At 40.6% G+C, this 21,294-nt stretch overlaps 1 protein-coding gene across 17 annotated transcripts in view; it reads left to right on the top strand.

Annotated features, from left to right (window-relative positions):
- RAB9B (RAB9B, member RAS oncogene family) overlaps positions 1-21,294 on the top strand; it is an 85,405-nt gene that overhangs the window by 1,133 nt on the left and 62,978 nt on the right. For 11 of the 17 annotated variants that reach the window (XR_013531705.1, XR_013531707.1, XR_013531704.1 and 8 more), the window contains exon 2: positions 19,221-19,342. The exons of the other annotated variants lie outside the window; for them this stretch is intronic. The gene's annotated coding sequence lies outside the window, so the exon portion shown is untranslated. The remainder of the gene's footprint in view (positions 1-19,220; positions 19,343-21,294) is intronic. 17 annotated transcript variants of the gene reach the window in all.

Raw genomic sequence — 21,294 nt, 5'->3', positions numbered from 1 at the left:
CTTGACAACTTTTCATGCATTATTTCACCAAGAACTAAACATTTTCAACTCTAATATATCTATAGTGCAAGTTGCATCAAGGACAGTAATTATTTTCATTTAATAATTTCCTATTTAATCACTTTACTATATGGTCATTTCTGTCTCTTATATTCCTAGATTTTCCTTTATAAGGATTAGTCAGATCAACATTGTATCTCTAACAATGTCTATTAGCTTTTTCACTCTCATTATACCTAGAGAATTTCATGGAATAAACCAGATTTTTGTGTGTGTATAAAATTTCTCAACATTCAAGTAGTCTTGAAAAAACGGTGGGTAGGAGTCACCTTGTATCCCATCATTAGTCACCAGTGTTCTCTTAAAATAATGGAAGAAGCGAGAGATATTTCCACCTACAATTCAGGATTCCTGTGTCCTATGGGTTCAGATGTGTGCCTCCCCTCCAACACCACCAAATACATCTAATGAACTCCTGACTTCTTGCCCCTCTTCTACATGAAGATGGGTTCTTTACTGGGGTACTCAAGTGAAATTACATTCATTAGGGTGGGCTCTAACCCAAAATGGCTAGCATGCATTGTGCCTATCAAAAGGGGAAATTCAAACACAGAGGTATGCGGACAGGGAAAAAAATGTGAAGTGGCATATGGAGAAGTGGGCCATCTACAAGCCAAGGAAAGATCCCTGGAAGAGATCCTTCCCTCTTACTGCTCAGAAGGAATCAACCCAGCTGACAGTTTGATTTGGACTTCCAGCCTGCAGAACTGTGAAAAATAATTTCTGCTGTTTAAGCCACCAGGCCTGTGGTATATTGTAAGGATAACAGAGAAAACTAATAGGGATTCTGTTGCTAAGCAGTGGAGTGATCTGATAGCCAACACCTGAGAGAGTGGGAGCAGCTTTGGAACTAGGTTATGGATAGAGGCTGGAAACATTTTGACATGCATGACACAAGGAGCCTACAGTGCCTTTAGGAGACAGCTGGGGGATATGTGGATGCCAAATGCAATTCAAGTGAGGGTTAAAAAAAATAATTATTTGATGTAAAGAAAGGATCTCTAACTTAGAGAATACATATATCATGGTCATCAATATGTTGTTAGAACTATGACTGTTAACAATGCTTGTGGTGAGTTTTCAGATGGAAACTGGGAAGATGTTATTGGAAGCTTATGGAAAGGTGATTCTAGTCTTACTGTGGCCAAAAATTGGGCTGTATTGTGTTCTTGGGCTTTACTGCGTTTCTTGAGGAAAGTAGAAATTTTAAGTGTTGAACTTGCACATGCAGTTGACTTCTAGTGTTTGGGCTCAGAGCACAATGCCCCAAAATGAAGGCCCAGTAGTAGTCTCAGATGTAAAGGGCTTTCTCTGATGTTCTGGGTCCTCCTGTCTCTCAGTCCCATCCTGCCCTAGGAGCTAACTGTACAGAGCAGAATCCCTCTTCCCCAAGGAGGGTCCTAGAAACCAGAAGCCCTTTTTTCTAAAGATAGTCACAAAACCTAAAAATAATTTTCTAATTTTTCCTCCACTTCTTTTGTGTAACAGTGGCCATAAAGAAATGACCTACCCTACCTTGTTTGACTGCAAGTCACAAGACCCCCATTACAGAGAGGGTCCTACCCCATACCCAGGAGGGAGAAACGTGTGTTCAGAGAGACCAAACACAGTCTAGACAGACAGGCCCTGCCAGATTGACATTAGATCATAGCCTTTTTGTCCCATCATATTTCTACAGGGCTACCCACACTTTGTTGAACCTAAGCATACAAACAATTTCCCCTGTATATTTCTGCTTTTGTTCTGAAGGCTGCCGTGTATATATGTTAAATAAATTTGTAGCCTTTTCTCCTGCTAATCTGTCTTTCGTGAGTTGATTTCTCAGCAAACCTTCACACAGTTTGGTATAGCGAGCAGGGTCACCAAAGCCACTCCACTCTTCTGGAACCTCCAGTTAAGGGAATGCAGGAACCTGACAAGCTGGCAAAAGGGTAAGAATTTCTTACCAATCAAACTCTCAGTTTCTCTCTCTGTACAACCCAGTCAGGCAAATGGTACAAAACAAATCTCTCTGTTTGTCTCCTCTACAAGGTATTATGCCTGGGAGAAAAAAGACTTTTGTGTGACTAATCTGGCTGTAGCAACTCTGTTACACCTTACACTACTTTGTGGTGTGAATATTCATATTTTCTGATCCCTTTCCTGCAGGAAGCAGTGTATTCCTTTGTCTTTGTATTTCTGTGTTGTTCATAGAGGGTTATAGGATAATGTTCCCTCTCGTCTTGATCTGTGTTCTTGAGAGCTTTATTTGTGAGCAAGAGGAAGCACTCCCTCTTGCTCTCCACCATCCAGGACAAGTGATTTTTGGGTCACGGCGGCAGGCATCTAGTCTAACAAATCTCTTCGCTGGGAAGCAAAGAGATATTATTTTGTTTAGAATGTGCCAAGCTCTCGGCAGAGTTTGTCATTAGAAGTCCCATCCTTAACGGGCTTTTGTCATCTCAAACTTTATTGGCTAGGGCAAGGATCACCAACCCATAATCCAGGGACCAGCACAGGTCCATGGCCTGTTAGGAATCGGGCCATACAGCAGGAGGTGTGCATCAGTGAGCAACAGAAGCTTCATCTATATTTAGAGCCACTCCCCATTACTGGCATTACCACCTGAGCTCTGCCTCCTGTTAGGTCAGGAGCATTAGAGTGTCATAGGAGAGAGAACTCTATGGTGAACTGCACATGCGAGGGATCTTTAGTTGCACACTCTTATGGAAATCTAATTTCTGATGATATGTCACCCTCCCCATTACTCTCAGATGGGATCGTCTAGTTGCAAGAAAACAAGCTCAGGGCTTCCACTGATTCTACATTATGGTTAGTTGTATATTTATTTCAATATATATTGCAATGTGATAATAATAGAAATAAAGCACACAGTTAATGTAATGTGCTTGAATCATCCCAATACCATCCCCATAATGCCAGTCCATGGAAAAATTGTCTTCCAAGAAACTGCCAGAAAGGTTGGGGACCGCTGGTCTAGCCAGTGAGTGCTGGTAAACTGCAATCCTGGGAGTCATTTGTTATCTCAGCCTATGTAGGAGAACAGGAGTAGTCTTTGGGATTACTTCTTCTTTGAGAAGGTTATTGCATCCAGTTGCTATTGAAATTTAGTACACTATTGAGAATTCTAATTGTCAATGGCCAAAAGATCAATCCTTTAAATTAGCCTCCTAAATTTTGTTAAAAGGATTTCAGAGATTTCTTATTCTAACCAATTGATAGAAAGGTTAAATGTGTAAAAAGACACATAATAGTGTGACAGCTAGCCTTAAAACTCTTCTTGGCAAAAGAACCAAAAATCTGACCTGAACAAAGTTAAACTCCTATGTCTGCTTAAACTGCCCCTGTGGGAATAACAACAAAGGCCACTCCACCTTGCGGCCTTTGAGTTCAAATTCTGTACTTTCACCCTGATGCCATGGGTTACATTCCTGGTCAGGAAACCATCCCCTCTCGGTTTAATGTTTGTGTGACTTTTGGGGAGTACTGATTTCTCATGGACCCTTTTCCTTTCCTTGAATAAGTTTTGATTTCCTGTCTTCTTCTATTTGCGGTGGGAGCTCATGAGGCCCTTTGGCCATTGTGTGTAGATAGCTGAGAATCTGAGACCCTAGAAAATTTGATGGTACAAATATGTGGTTTTATCTTCAAGGGGTGGAAGAATGCCTGGAATGCATAGCTTGCCATAATTGGGGTAGGCAGGGTTGACCACAGCCTGCTCTCAGCAGAACTGTGCCTGAAACATGAGCGGTGTGGAGAGTTGGAGACTCAGACAAAAACAGGTGGAGGAAAGACTCTTCAAGGGGTCAAATGCACTTCCCTAGACCCTGTTTTGTCCCATATCACAGTCCAGGTTCTTTCTGCAGAGGGAGCCCAGCTGAGCCTGGGGTCCAGGCTGCTTCTGTGAACCTGAAGCCCCCCAGGACACAACCGTGCCTTGGGGACTTTTGAAGGAAGCAAGAGGCCAAGGGTATGGAAGTCATGTGAAACCCTCGAGCTTAACCACTTGATGACTGTGCACAGTCAAGAATTTCACCATGAGGAGTCATAGGAAGGGACCTAATTAATGTCCAGAGAAGCCACCCCACAGGAAGGATTTTCTTTTCCAGAAGGCTAGTATGATTTAATATTAGAAAATCTATAAACATGATTTACATGTATAAACCAAGAAATTTTTAAAAAATGTAAATCTCAAAGATTGCTAAATGGCATGTGTGAATATTTGGTATCCCTTACGTTACCTAAAATGCCTAGAAAAGAAAAGATGCTACTGACATCAAACAAAAGCCCAACACCATGTTTGATGATGAAATGCTACTGTTATTCCTATAAGGGTCAGGAAGGTGACAAAAACGCTTTCTATCAGTGGTATAATTTCAAAGTCTTGATGAATATTGGGCATTGGACTTTTAAAAAGGCTTAATCACTGAAAAGGGGCCTAAGTGTTTTCAACTGATCTGATTGTCTTGCAAATGATTACATATCTAGAACAGTTTTTCTCAGGACAACTTTACACTTCTAAAAACTAGGAAGGAGGAACCCCAAAATCTTTTCTGTAATTTACATATGCCAATACTTACTTCAAAATTATTAGAACAGAAATTTTGATGAATTTATTTTAAAATCCACTTTAAAGTAATACTTAAAACTCCATCACATAATGTTAACATAAATTACAAACAAATATGAAAAATATTTTTTCTAAAGCAATAGAGTGGTGATTGACTTTGTTTTAGATAATTGAAAATCCCCTAAACCTCTTACCTAGGAAAAGTCAGCTGGATTCGCTTCTGGACGTGATCTGTTGACACATTACACACAATGAAAGTTGGGGAAATCCCACCGTACGCTCCAGAGAGCATGAGAGCGAAAAAGGCAAAAATGAGTAACATGAAAAAATGCTCATAAATGAGAACCTAGAAAAATAACTAATAAAAATGACTATTTAGGAAACTGAATAAATGCTCCACAACTGTGGAAAATCCACCACATTCTCTTGGAGCAAATTGTGCTCTATATATACAAGAGCTGACAATGTTTGGTTCACAAAAATGAATGCATGAAAAATGGGCAGGACACCATATGCCACATGCGACCTGCCCCCACCCTCCGGCTCCAAATTGGAAGGATGCCACCCACCCCCACACCCTCCAGCGGGTCCCCCCATTACCCTTGGCAGGCTACAGGTCCTTCAGGCCAAGTCTCCTAGCTCTGAAAAGAGCCTTTGGATTTCCGTGGTGTTTACACACTCCTGAGGCACTTGCACCTGGTGTACCAGAGAGTGCTCTGCACATGGTCCTGGCTCCTGTGAGGGCTCCCATGCTGCCTCATAATACAGCAGATAAGATCAAACAGGAAGAGGACAAGTGTAATGATAACCCAAGAGATGTCCTGGCTTTGTAACAACCCTCTCTAGAGAGAACTAACACTCTCTAGTGATAGCTAAGTCACTAAAATCACTGCCCTTCATGATGTGCCCACATCAGCTGCATTGGGGATCACACTTTGATTTTGAGTGGCTAAAAAACAAATCATATCCAGACCATAGCATACTGGGTCACCTCCTTACACTTTTGGCCAATGACTGTGGCTCAGAGACTGTAATTCCGTCATTGGCTGAACCAGTGGAGACAGGAGTGTGAACAAAAGTTCTCTGAAAATGAATTTGGAGGAAAGAACCCTTGTTGTGCCAGTGAACACTTGGCAATCCCAGGAGAGGCTGCCTTGGATGTGAAACCAATTGCATTGAAGGGAGTGGTAGGGTTAAGTAGTGAACGTTCTCTCCAAACTTCCTAATAAAGCACATTTATGCAAACAAAGGATTGAAATTGCCAAGTTCTGATTGGCTGGCACAGCTGAGCCCTGATTGGTCAATGCTGCTGATCCCTGATTGGTTGATAGAGCCTAGCTCTGATTGAATTGTTCTGGTATGCTCTGGCAAAGCCTCAAAGTCAAAAAAGTGCTTGTCCAGTTATATTACATGGACTCAGGGAGAAAAGGGCATATTTAAGCCTCCATGTTCAAACACTATCTGTAAGCTTTGGGGAAGGTATAAGAACAAGCCAGACATGAATTATGAAGCTAGGGGATGAGCTTTGAGATCCTACCACCATAGGGAAATTTTTGCAAAGGCCGAAGGACAGAGGCTTGTATATCACTGCAAAGATATGCCCTCAAACAGAGTGGTCATAGATGATGACAAATTCCAGACCTGTAATGAAGGTTCAGCAGGAGCTTCTGATGCGAGTCATTAGAATGAATGTCACTGTCTGCAGAAAGTGTCCTGAAAGCAGCAACTTCTGTCCATGCTGGAAATAACTCATCTTCTATAAACTGCTCCAGAGCAGAGAAGGGTGTAGCTGGAGTTGTGAATATTGTTCACAACTGGTCGCCATGCTTCCTCCAGGTCTCCTACTACTACCAAATCTGTATCAGCAACAGTAACAGCTCCAAGGACAGTATTTGGGGCAATGCAAGCGCCAGCTGTCATGACATCAGAAAATTTCAACTATGGCAATTGAATCAGTTAATGCAGGTGCATCATTAAAAACCACCTGTAATCTAACAGCAGCAACATCACCAAATGTAATAATTAAGGCACACCCTACTGGGATACCAGCTTCTACTGCAAACAGAGACAAAATCATCATCCATCCTGCCAAACTCATTACCATCCTAGCTACACATTCCAGTCTGCACACTGAAAACAGCAGACAAAGCCAAGTCTGACTAAATAATTAATATTGTTGGAAACCCCCCGGCTGTGAGAGCATTTACCACTGTTTCAATAGTGCATGGTACACCTGTAATGATATTATCACTGCCTACTCAACAGGCATCTGGCCAGACTCTTCCTGGAGTTATCAGTGCAGTCATAAAAGGTTAAATTAGAAGCAGTGGAAAACCAGTCGAAATATGACGTGGAAACTTCAGCTGGTACAAGAGAAACCAGCAGATGAAATAAGACAGTGACCCAAGTAGTGGTTGTCAGTGAGCCTTCTGCTATTGTCCTTCAAGTAACTAACTATATGAACAGAAGGACTAGTGACATGCGAGAAATAAAATGACAGTCCCGCCATGGACTTCAGACTATGAGTGGTAGTACTGACATAAGCACTTGCAAGGGAAGTCATCAAGAAAAGCCAAAGAGGACTTTAAAACATTTTGATACATATAAGAAAACAATCAAACTTACTGGAAATAAATTCCCTATCCCATGTATCAGTGGGAAATGAACTAAACGCACTGAGATGCTGACAGAAATCTCCCTTTTACAGTAGGAAAACTGAACCTGTCAGTAAGAAAAAGGATTGAAAGGGACCAGGCAGAACACTACTATCTCAAGTTATGCTAAGATTTGGAACACTGACATTCTTCAAGAGGTCATACAGTTTTCAGTGGGGAGAGGTTGGGATGGGTGATCTCATTGTTACATATGGCAACTTTTGATGCATTTTACATACATATTAGCAGTTATTACTGTGTTCTCACACTACTCACTTAACTTGTGCTATGTGAGATTCTGCTAATACAGGTATTTTTAAAAAGTCTCTACAAAGACTTTATTTTTAGTAATGTAATTCTATGATCTTACCACTAGATTCAAAATTAAAGTGGGCTTATGGATATTGCTTTGTTAATTCGGTGATGATTGGGACTTTCAAAGATGTTTCATTTAGGTTTCCTGTTAGAAAATCTAGAATGCACCATGATTTTAAGCTCCTTGTTAATTTTGTCAGTAATTAGTTGTCAAAAATGAAAATATTCATGAGTGACCAGAATACAGAATACAGAAAACCCAGTGAAAAACTGAAAGAGAAAATAAATGAACAGCAGAGTTCTGTAGGAGTTCTATGCCAGTGCTACCTTATCTGATTTTCCTCATCATTCACCAAGAAGAACAGCGGAACTTCACAACCAAAGAGCTGCAGTTGGTGATGGTAACCTAGCGAATGACCTCAATATCATTCAGGATCCAGTTCCATCATCTCAAAGCTGAGGCTGGGGTAATGCACTTCTCCATGCAGGTCCAGGCTGTCTATCTAATGGTTTTACACATACTTAATTGCTAGAATTTCTTCTGCCACCCGGTTGTTCAGACCATTTCTACAGGAGGGTTCAAACTTGAGCAGAAGGTTTTTTTCTTCATCAATTTCCAGTTTTATAGGCCACAAAGATAATGGGGGGAATTACCAACTTTTGTACTATGCATTTCCACCCAATACATGTATTTTAGAATGTGAGTTGAAGAATGGATCCAAAAATTTCAGAAAGAGGAAAGCAAAAAAAAAAAAGAAAGAAAGAAAGAAAGAAAAAGAGAAAATCTACTTCAAATGAAAAAATATGTATAATATATACCTTAAGTTCATGTAAACCAAAGGCCTTGGACTAATTTTCAGAGTTTTTTTCTTGAAATGAGCTAATGGCTTGTTTGTGTAAAGCTTTTCCATTAAAACAAAGAATTTTTTTAAATCTTATATATAACACAGTATTGACATAGAATTCACATGTAACATTTTATATGGTAAAGTCAATTAGCTCCCTAATTGTGGACAAATTAACAGATCATTCCTGTCCTTGTGCTATAACATCTGTGCCACCCATGTAGCCCTGGCATCTGTGCAGACACATCAGCTTCAGTTATACTGTCACTTGGAAGTTCAGGTTCAGCATGAGTTTTTGCCAGGTAGCTGGAGTTTTCTTTCTTTTCTTTTTTACTTAGTTGAAGTTTAAGAGGGGAAAGTACCAATGTTCAGGTTTGAACTACCATAGTTTGTATTTTCAACAAACTATTTGAAGTATATTGTGTTTCAGTTGGCTTTTGTTTCAAAGTGTATCCAAGTAGGATTCTTGAAATCCAGAAATGAAATTTGTAAATAAATGAATGGCTGGTAAGTTTCCAAACTTAAGGATAGAAATTATTCACTAAACTTAGGAAGCACACCTGGGCACATCATAGTAAAGCTACAGAATAATGATAAGCAAAGATTATAATGGCATAAAATAGATACATTCATTGCCAATAAAGGAGTACAAAATAGACAATAGACATCTATATATGCACAAATGGAGGCCAATAACAAGTGCTGAGAGGAAATAGCTGACATGTTAGCGTTGCATTTCTAGCCAAACATCATTTAAGAACTAAGCTGTGACAGACATGCAGGTGGACTGCCCCAAACCGCCTTCAAGGACATATTTGTCACTTCAGCTGCTGGGACAGCAGTCAGCTGCCAGTCATCAGCCGTCAGATCCTCCAGGTATGATCCGAGCTTCAGGAGCTGCCTTGCCCAGGGTCATGCACTTGCAGAGATGGACCACATTCAAGGACCGATCCAGGAGGAGGCGTAAATGACTGGTTTGCTCTGCCCAAGCTGGAATAACTCTGATTGGCCATTTTACCTTCAAAGCTCCCCTTAGGATCTGAAGAAGTTTTGTTTGGGCCTGCAGTGTGGATGCCCTTCACTCTGTGCCCACTCCTGCCTCCCTTCCATCCATTCATTAGGGGTTAATTCTAAGAAATGTCATGCACACTAAAATCTATCTCAGAGTCTACTTCCTGTAGATCCCGATCTGAAAAAGACATTTCTAAATAGAAAAGTAGCAGCATTTACACCAGTGGGCTTCACCTTCAAAGAATGCAGGAAGAACATATTTTAGGCAGATGGTAAGTGATCACAGAAATATAATCTGATATGCAAGAAGGAATGATAATGGGCTACATTAACAAGCATGAGTAACAAAAAGTTAGAGGATGACTGTGTAGAATCGTTCTCATACTGACAAAGCTTATTTTGGTGACTAAAGAAACTAGATACGACTAAATAAAGCTATTATGCATCACTCAGATGATGGGAAAATCCAATGACAGCACCTAATGCCCCTGCAAATATATTTGAATGACAAAGAGCCAACTCTTAAAAATGGATCACAAGTGCCTAACTGGGCCTAAATTCAAATGGAGCCAAGCGGCCATTTGCTGACTAGAGGTCACACATGTACTTTGAGTTCCCAGAAAACTCACACCTCTGTTCAACTTTGAGGCTTCCAGAGCACACCATAATGAGCCAGTCAGAGCTAAGCTCTATCAACCAATCAGGGCTCAGTGGCATTGACCAATCATAGCTCAGCTGTGCAGGACAGTTAGAACTCAGTGCTTTCAATCCTTTGCATAAATGGGCTTTATGAGGAAGTTCGGAGGGAACGTTCACTATTAAATTCTACCACTTCCTTCAATGCAATTGGTTTCACACCCAAGACAGCCTCTCCCAGCGTTGCCAAGTGTTCACTGGCACAAGTGCTCTGTCCTCCAAATTCCTTTTCAGAGAACTATTTTTCACACTCCTGTCTCCACTGGCTCAGCCAATGATGGGATTACAGTCTCTGAGCCCCAGTCATTGTCCAAAAGTGTAAGGAGATGACCCAGTATGCTATGGTTTGGATACGATTTGTTTCTCCCCACCTAAAATCATGTTGAAGTGTGATCCCCAATGCAGCCGATGTAGGCAGATCATGAGGGGCAGATCCCTCATGATTGGCTTGGTGCCATTCTTCCAGTAGTGACTTAGCTCTCACTCTGGAGAGACTGGAGTCATTCTCTTGGGAATGCATTAGTGTCCTTCCCTCTAGAGAGGGTTGTTACAAAGCCAGGACACCTCTTGGGTTATCTTTACACTTCTCCTCTTCCTGTTTGATCTTATCTGCTATATTATGAAGCAGCATGGAAGCCCTCACAGGAGCCAGGGCCCTGCCCCTGTGCTTCCCAGCCTGCAGAACCATTTGCTAAATAAACTGCTTTTCCTTATAAATTACCCAGCCTCGAGCATTCTGTTATAGTGACAGAAAATGGTTCAAGACACAGGATGAACCAAGAAGATCCTATCTGGGCTGTTCCAGCTGGGACATAGAGGAGGAGATTGGTATGTTTGTGTGGTATTTGTTTGTTTGCATGTTTTAATGATGGGGATTTGAGAATATTAATTCACAGAATGTATGGATATGCCCCTTGCCTCCTACATCCAATCAAGAGCAGGATTTGATTGCTACAATTTCAAGTAGGATTCGTGTACCCCAATTTGTAGAAAGGACTGTTCAGAAGTTTATGTGTGTGTGTTTACCTCACTGGTTTTCTTACATTATACACTTTTAGGTAAAAAAGACTTTATTTGCCATCATAATCTGGTTCCATTTTACTAAATTTGCTTTACCTGAGTGGTCTGACCTTGCCATGACTGGCCATTTTGAATAACACGTCATTGGCATGGTGCATTACTTCCATTATACTTAATACTTGAGTTCTTAAGTCCTGTCTTTGGTTCAATTGCTACAACTTATTCTGAGGTAGACATAGTTAAGAAATGTTTTGTAAGTAATATTTTAAATCATTTGAATGTTGAAATGTTTCCATTTTACTGATATATTTTTATTTTCTAAGGAGGTTGCATTGAGAATTAACTTTGAAAAAAATTCAGGAATTTGAATAATACAGTGGCTGTTATGTCTATTTTCCAATTCTAACATTTAGGGCATTTTGTTAAAAAGCATCTAGGTATTGTTAAGAATGAAGTTTTAATCTTGGTAAATGTTGAATGTTTCTATATTGTTTTTAATCAAAGCTCTTTTCTTTTTGTGTTGTCTGCTTGGAGACTGTGGTTTGGTCATTGTTTCTTATCCCCATTCACTGAAGGGGTTGATCAGAACTGAAGACAGCCAGGTCCTTTTGTGCTCAGGAGCCCTCAGCTGCCATGCCAGAGAGTTCCTGCTCAAGCCAGGGTGGCTTAGCCCAGGGTGAAAGTAGATTCTGAGATGGGTGAGAAATGATTCACATGTAGCCATAGTCATTCCTCTGGCATAATGGACTTGGGCTCTGGAGATCAGGTTCTCTTCCAGAAGCATAAGCTGAAATTGCCTCTTTGGGAGTTTTCAGTGATACCCTTCAAAGTGATCAGGGTTTAGCAAGGATCAGCTGGGGGGATGGGGGACAGATGAGCTTTCTGCCCTGTGGGGCATCTATCTGTGTAACTTTCTCTGAGGAAGACAAGGAGACAGGGTGTTTAGGTCAATGCCCACTGTGACGGTTTGATAGGATGCCAAGCAACAGGAACATCCAATCACCTTGAAGCCTGGGCTGCTTGTCACTTCATCCAATCAGACCTCAAGTTGGCCTGTGACATCAGCTATGCAGTGACTACAAAAGGCCCTCACACTGGTGATCAACAGCCATTGTCTGTTCCTTCCATCCACTGGCAGCTGCTTCCACGATGGCTGAGCCCTTCCTCTGAGATGACTTCCGATGAAGGCCTGAGCACCAAGGAACCCAAAGTGGCTGATGCCATGACAGGTCACAAGCAGAAGAAGCACGGTGCCATTGCCCCAACCACTGGGGGACAGCTTTGCCGCCTATTACCCCCAGGTGCTGAAGCAGGTTCATGAGGGCCTCAGCCTTTCCTGGGAGGCAGTGGAAAGGCTGAAATTTCCTGGAATCAAACAGGAATAGCCACCAAGGCCAGCCACCTGGCCCATTACACCAAGCACATGACTATCACCTCCCTCAAGATGCAGACCACCATTCTCCTGATGCTCCCAGCAGAGATGGGCAAGCATGTCCAAGTCCAGGGCCTCTAAGGCTGTGCTCCACTATGCCAGGAGCAAGTGAGCTGCCTAAGGAGCACCTGAGCACTGAAACCCAAGGGCTCATTTCAGAGCCACCACACTTGGCTTGAAAGACATGTAACCCACCAAGGGAGGGGCCTGCTGGAGGTTGGGAGTGTGTGGTGCCCTTCCAACTTGGGGGCTGTGTGAGGGGGAGGATAGCAGATGGCCTGTGGCATCCTGATGATTTTTCATGCATTCTTCCCTGAGAATCAAAGATTATCAACTCTGCTTCAGTCTATATATGTGGTGCAGTTTTTCTGTGGAAAATAATTCATTCCATTTAGTGATTTTTCATTTAATCTCTTTACTACGTGCATGGTCATTTCTGTCAGTTACATTTCTAAACTACCCTTTAGTGGTATCAGTCATGTCACAATTGTTTTCATAAAAAAGTCATTCAAGTTTTTCTCTGTCAGTCCTCCACACTTACACAGTATAATTATTCAGAGGGGTGTTTATTGCATTGAATGCAAAAATATAAAGTACAAAAGCACATATGAGAATCACAAAATTCCCAATCTAACTTTTCAACTTATCTTAGAGTAATAGTTTATATTTATCAGGAAGACAGAAACACAGAAATAGGTAAATCAAGTTTTCAAGAAACAATTTCTGTTCAAAGCAACCATTTCTTTTACATGCATTTAGAGTCTCAAATTACTATTCTGTTTCATTCACGTTTGTCCAGTTCTTGACTTTTCAAGCCTGTAATCTTTCATTGTTTAGAATTAAAATGTAAGGTGTGTAATTATGCATGGATGATGGGACAGTCCAATGATAACAGCCCGAGTCCCAGTCTTTGCTAGCTTAGCCAATGAGAGACCTGCAGCCTCTAAACCACAGCCATTGGCTCAAAATGTAGGATGGTTGCTGGGGCTAAAGCATTAAGATCTTACTTCTGTAACTCAACCTCGAGGTTGATGATATACAGATTCGGTTCTTTGACTATGACTGTTAACTTGATTGTTTTTAATCATGGTGATTTAAGGACATGAATCCAGAGCTGGGAACAAGACATGCGTCTTGCCTCTTGCATCAAATCAAAACAGGAGAAAGGCAGGCAACTAAGAAAATTGGGGCTCATCAATGGCCATTAGAGAAATGCAAATCAAAACCACATTGAGATATTACCTCAGGTCGGTAAGAATGGCCATGATTAAAAAATCTGGAGACAACAGATGCTGGAGAGGATGTGGAGAATAGGAACATTTTTACACTGTTGGTGGGAGTGTAACTTAGTTCAACCATTGTGGAAGACAATGTGGCGATTCCTCAAGGATCTAGAAATAGAAATACCATTTGAACCAGCAATTTGATTACTGGATATATATCCAAAGGATTATAAATCATTCTATTATAAAGACACATGCACATGTATGTTCATTGCGGCACTGTTTACAATAGCAAAGACTTGGAACCAATCCAAAGGCCCATCGATGATAGACTGGATAAAGAAAATGTGGCACATATACACCATGGAATACTATGCAGCCATAAAAAAGGATGAGTTCATGTCCTCTGCAGGGACTGGAAAACATCATTCTCAGCAAACTGACACAAGAACAGAAAACCAAACACCACTCATAAGTGGGTGTTGAACAATGAGAACACATGGACACAGCGAGGGGAACATCACGCACTGGGGCCTGTTGAGGGTGGGGAGGCTAGGAGAGAGATAGCAGGGGGTTGGGTATTGGGGAGGGATTACATTAAGAGAAATACCTAATGTAGGTGACGGAGGGATGGAAGCAGCAAACCAGCATGGCATGTGTATACCTATGTAACAATGCTGCACAATGTGCACACGTGCCCCAGAACTTAAAGTATAATTTAAAAAAAAAAAAAAGGAAAAGAAGGAAAATTAGGATGACTGCTTTTTGCTCAAGCAACTAGAATGTTAATATTTATTTTAATGTTTACTAATTTCCATTGTGTTTTCTTCATGTCCCTAATACTTTTTATTGATTTATTATTATATACATGTATTGCTTTATCTCAAAGCAGTTGGAGGTTCTCTATTTTTAAAAATTGATTTCTAGTTTTTACCTCCGTGGAAAGGAAATACACTCTGTGAATCTATTCTTGAAATTTGTTGATTTGCTCCAAAGCCCAATATTTCATCAGTTTTCTTAAACGTTCTGCTCACTGTTTAAAAATAAATTTAAATAACCCTTATTTAATAATAGTTTATATTTATCGGGAAGACAGAAACACAGAAATAGGAAAACCAAGTTTTCAAGAAACAACTTCTGTTTCAAGCAACAATTTCTGTTTCAAGGAATCATTTCTTTTTACAAGCTTTTAGAATCTCAAATTACTATTCTGTTTCATTCACATTTGTCCAATTCTTGTGTTTTCAAGCCTGTAATCTTTCATTGTTTAGAATTAAAATGTAAGGTTTAGAATTAAAATATAAGGATGTAGGAACCTGTAAATGATATTTTGAAAAAAAGTATCTTTAAAGTAATTTGTAAGAGAGCAACTTTATTACAGTGAATAGTTGGAAAACCACAGAGACACAGCCTTTGGTGTAAAATAAAGATGCGTTCCAAAGAACAAAGGAAGAATTCAAGTCTCATAGAAAAATTTCCTTCCCAAGTTCCCAGGTTTGTGCAAAATGAAGGATTCTAACTCGTTTAGTTTTGATGGCTGATAGAACTGAGCCCTGATTAGTTGAGACAGTTGAGCCCTGATTGGTTGAGGCTGGTGAGCCCTAATTGGTTGGTTCGAGTAAGCCCTGGAAGTCTCACAGTTTAGTCTATTATTAGTTTCTTACCTTTGTGTTTGTGTGCGTGTGTGTTTGTGTGTGTGTGTGTGCGTGTGTGTGTGTGTTTGATGAGAGCACATGAAGTCTATTCTCTTAGCAAATTTTTAATATACAATACAATATTATTAACTATAGTTCTGTGGGTAGAAATGGCTAAATTTATTTATCCTGCAAAACTACAAATTTTCACTTTTTAATCTACATCTCCCCATTTCCTGCCACCCCCCTCCACTCCTGCTAACCACCCTTCTACTCTGTTTCTGTGTGTTTGACATTTTTTCCTAGATTTTACATATAAGTGATATCATACAGTATTTTTCTTTCTGTGATTGGCTTAATTCACTTAGCAGGTTTATCCTCCAGGTTCATCCATATCATCATAATGGCATTATACCCTTCTTTTCTAAGGTGGAATAATATCTTAATCTGTGTATATATATCTATATCTATATACAGATATAGATATCAAATCATCCATCTATGAACACTTAGGTTGCTATTGTGAATAAAGCTGCAATGAACATGGCAGTACAGATATGTCCTGAAAAGATATACAAAGCCACACACATAATTTGAATGGGTAAAGTGGACCAAACCTATTTTGCTCCCTTCTAGGATTGGCAGCCTGTTGGAGTACAAGTGAAACATTTGTAAAGATTTGAGTTATGATTTTATTAGCTCTGTTTGTATGATGAATGATTCTCCTGAACTGCTTTCCCACCTCTAACCTCAAAATATCACCAGCATCCATTGGAATGCAAATATTATCCTAATCACTGGGTTGTGACCAGTCTAGGTACTTCACAATAATCATATTTCCTTTCTTTAACTTCAGAAGAGAAACCAGTAGCCCATGTGATTTTTGGGAAAAGGGGTTTGAACAGAACTTTGGAGATGAAGAGTGGGCTATGAGTTAAAAGTCTAATATAATGCAGTGTGTCCCAAAGTGTGATATCCATGCCTCTTCAGGTAGATGACATGGTTTTAAGTGTTACACAGATTTCTAAAGGATTTTTTGTATAAATATAAGGGATACAATTGCAGTTTTGTTACATGGATATATTGCACAGTGGTGAAGTCTGAGCCTTCAGTGTAACCATCACCCAGATGGTGTACATTGTACCCATTAAGCAATTTTGATCCCTCACCCTCCTCCCACCCTTCCAAATCTCCAATGTTTATTATTTAACACTCTGTGTCCATGGAGGTACACAGAGTTTGAATAAACAATTTATTGTGGCACTGTTCACAATGGCAAAGACTTGGAACCAACCCAAATGCCCATCAATGATAGACTGGATAAAGAAAATGTGTCACATATACACTATGGAATACTATGCAGCCATAAAAAAGGATGAGTTCATGTCCTTTGCAGGGAAATGGATGAAGCTGGAAGCCATCATTCTCAACAAACTAACACAAGAACAGAAAACCAGACACCACATGCTCTCACTGACAGAGGGGAGTTGAACAATAAGAACTCAGGGTCACAGGGAGGGGAACATCATATACTTGGGCCTGTCAGGGGGTTGGGGTGGGGGGAGGGATAGCGTTATGAAAAATACCTAATGTAGATAATGGGTCGATGGCTGTGGCAAACCACCACAGCACATGTATACCTGTGTAACAAACCTCCACATTCTGCACATGTACCTCAGAAGTTAAAGTATTTGAGAAAGTATCCTAAATTTGGGTTACATAATCAATAAAAAAAGATATTTCATGTATAGTAGTAGAAAAAAATGTTATGCAGTTTAGTGTGAATTGAAAATATGTAAATAACATGTTATCTGAGAATCCATAGATATTATTGCTTACAAAATACAAAAATGTTATTTAAAATCAGTTAATTAAAATAGCTTTATTAAATAAATAATTGTATAGGTGATATCCACATATGACAAAAAAGGATCAAACTGTTAGTGGAATAATTAGTTAACATGCTGTCAAAATGCCTAGGAATCAGACAAAACTGGTTCAAACCTCACTTACTAGCCATGTGACTTTAAGCAAAAAATAAGAATAATAACAGTACCTACTTCACTGGGTTGTTGTTAAGCTTAAGTGAGGAGCATTACAGTGTAGTGATGGGGTGCACAAAATCTGAAGCCAGATGCCCTGGTTTCAAATTCATGCTCTACCACTTACCAGCTAAGTGATGTTAAGCAACTTAAGCTTCATGTGCCTTAATTTCCCCATCTGTAAGTGGGCTTATTATGAGGGTTGTATGAGTTAATACCTTTGGAGTGCTTAGTAATATTCTAGTATATATTAAGTGTTCCTTGGAAGCAATCCTAGTGTAAGCATTATGTGTTTGTTAGATTAAAATAAGCATATAGGCTGAAAAGTGGCTGACCCCTATAATCCCAGCACTTTGGGAGGTCAAGGTGGGAGGATCGCTTGAGCCCAGGAGTTCAAGGTTGGCCTGGGCAACATAGCAAGACCCTGTCTTTTTAAAGTAGCCAGATGTGGTAGTGCAGACTTGTAGTCATGGCTACTCAGGAAACTGAGGCAGGGTGATTGCTTGATCACAGGAGTTTGAGGCTGCAGTAAGCCATGATTGTGCTACTGTACTCCAGCCTGGGTGATAGAGTGAGACTCTGTCTCAAGAAAAGAATAAAAATAAAAAATAAATGCCTATACAATTCCCAAAATTTAGTAAGTTCTCATGAAATGTAACCCATTGATGTTGCTTTGTATTTCCAACACTGGAAAGAAATAAGTGTACAATCAGCATTTGATTAATATGCAGCATTTAATTGTTCAGCATATACAGAGAGCTGGCAAATTCCAGCACCTCTCTGCAGTAAGAATTAAAAACAGGCCTCATGGAAGCTGGGTCTCCTGGAAGGACTGTCAAAGTGGGGTTAGAGAGAATCCTCAAGTTATTTTTCTGTATCCTGCTAAGGTAAGTTTGGGCCATTTCAATTTACAGATGAGGAAACTAGGTCTCAGAGAAATTAAGCAAGCTGCCAAGGGACATGTCCTTTGTAGGGACATGGATGAATCTGGAAACCATCATTCTCAGCAAACTGACACAAGAACAGAAAATCAAACATTGTGTGTTCTCACTCATAAGTGGGTGTTGAACAATGAGAACACATGGACACAGGGATGGGTAGCATCACACACTGAGGTCTGTTGGGGGAGACTAGGGGAGGGACAGTGGGGAGTGGGAAGACTGGGGAGGTGGTTGTGTCTAAAGACATGCCCATAGCTACACAGATAGAAGAACTTCCAGCCCATTCAGATAAAAACTTACACAAACTTCCAACCCACTCAGGTGAAGAAATAGGGCCTGATATAGAAATGCCTTTGTCCTTTACATAATCAACAGGCTCCCGGGAAAATATTTCTTCTTTTTTTGTGGGCATGAACATGGTGAGTTCCAGTAAACACTTTCCTTTCCCTTTTGAACTGTGAACCTGGCCTCTACAAATCATCACTTCAATTGCTGAGAGGTCTGGGCCAAACTGAGTAGCTCCTGTGAATCATTACTTCAACTCCTGATTGGTCCCAGGCCAAGATTCCAGGCCAAACTGAATCATACTTTCATACTTTCTCCAAGACAGCACACAGACTAAACACATTCCTTCCCCTGCCCAATCCATAAAAAACCCCAGACCCCAGTCTCACAGTGAACATATGCTCCCCATCTCCACTATGGAGAACTTATTTCTTTCACCTACTAAGCTTTCACTCCAACCTGACTCTTGGTCCACACTCCTTATTTTCTTAGATGTGAAACATGAAACTTCAGAAACTATTTCAAACAACAAAATACTACGTATTTTAATGCAATGACAAGACTACAACATATTTTGGTGCATTGGCTGGGAAAGAAAGGGATTCATCTAAAGGGTAAGTAAGAGTGGACATTTAACTCTTTACTTTCATTTTGGAAGCTTGTCATCAGTTTTTTTCTCTCAAAGTCAGCCAGTGCCTCCTCTCTCAATGAAACAAAATGAAGCAAAACAAAACACTGGGTCCCTATCAGCCAGTTAAAAAACTGATAGGGTGGCTCATAGCCTTAAGACTCAGGGGACAGACTTGTTGGAGAGAACTTTGTCAATCCCCATTCCTCTCAGGTGTTGGAAATGTTGGCTCTGTTCCAATCCAGTTTCCTTTCACACAGGGCCTAGCTGTCACATGGGACTGGAAAGAGGTCCTGCAGCAACTGAAGGTTTCTAGACAAGGCTACAGCTTGGTGTTGCCTGAAGGCCTCTGGACTAACTCCAGTCCTTGATACCCCATCAGGTGTTAGCGCCAAGACTTCCAGACTTTTCTATTGCATTTTCTTCCTTTCTTTTCTCCACTATCATGTCTCCTATCCCTTCTTTGTATACAATGATGTGGGTGTTTTCACAACCTGGGGATATAGTCTTGTTGGGTAAAGTCAGCCAGTGCCTTAGTGATCAGAAATGCAATTCAATGAATTATTGTCTCTGGGGTTTCCTTGAAATGAGGAAATTCCAAGACCTGGATCTGGAGACCTGTTTGTCTCCCAATGATAATATTTAATGGCGTTAGACGAGGGATTATTTCTCCCAGGACAGTTATCCCCCCTTCATTTAAACTTTTTCTTTTCCCATGTGAATAGCCGACATTGTTCAACAGAACTAGACAGCCTTCCTATGAAACAAGTTAATTTTCTTCTACTGAGAGACATACTGTGGAGATAGCCTATCAAGCCCTAGACATCTCTTTTTAACTTTTGCCTGAAAAGAATTTAGTTAGAATTTTTACCCAACATTTCAGACCTTACAGCTCCACAAAGAGGGATGGGATTTTTCTCCATGGGGAGCCTTGTCAACCCTTTGCCCCAAACCTCAAGTTCCCCAATTCTTTTCTCTCTTATGCCCTGTCAGTGATCAGGCCCCATGCCCTATTTGTAGTTAACAAAATTCCACTTTCAAGAGCCGGGAGGAAGCCATCCTGGCAACACAGATTTTAGCCTTTTTACTGCCCCTGTCAATGAAACACCAGCTATCCAATCCTTGTATTCTCTTGATGCACCTGTTCTACATCCAACTGCATTGTAATTTAAACAAAAAAAAAGGATTTTATATTTAGAAGTCAATTGGTTTCATTCTCTGGAACTCCAGTGTTTCACTGGGACCATAACAAGGGAAGCCAGAGATAGTATTAAGATACTCTCTCCATTAAAGACTCTTGCCCAAATCCAACTACAACATAATCTCTCCTAGGCCCCTGGGGTACCCTGGAAGCCTTTTAGGCTGAGTGGGTCTAGAAAACCAGCAGGGCAGAAAACTAAGTCCTTACACAGGTAGACATGACTAGTGCTGCCAGTTAGGTCCTCCAGATACATGGGTGAAGATCACACTTGCATCCATGGGTGGAACCTGTGTTGGTTATTGAGATCAGAAGACAAGGGAGGGAAGAGGAGAAGAAGATGACCTTTCTCTCTTTCTCTCCACCCTAAGTCACTCGGAAGGGAAAGAGAAGACTACAGGATGTCTTTGTCTCCCTTATCTTGCTAGATTTATAACAAACCTTGACAGTCTGCACTCCTCTCGAGTACATTCTGAAACACTGGAACTCCTCTGACCCTGAGAGTCGGAAGAAAAAACAAATTATATTCTATTATACAAGGGTGTGGTCATCTTACCAACTGTAAGACAGACAGGAGACCTGGCCGCCTCTGAAAACTAGATCTATCCAACTAGATCTTTTCTACACATGGGAAGATGAATGGTCCAAGCTTCCCTATATACAAACTTTATTTGCCCTGCAAGATAACCCAAATCTTTGTAAGTGTCGCAAAATTAACCCTGCCCTCTTAACAGCCATAT

Source organism: Callithrix jacchus, chromosome X, assembly GCF_049354715.1.
Source record: "Callithrix jacchus isolate 240 chromosome X, calJac240_pri, whole genome shotgun sequence".
NCBI lineage: Eukaryota > Metazoa > Chordata > Mammalia > Primates > Cebidae > Callithrix > Callithrix jacchus.
This window is presented reverse-complemented; position numbering and strand designations above follow the sequence as displayed.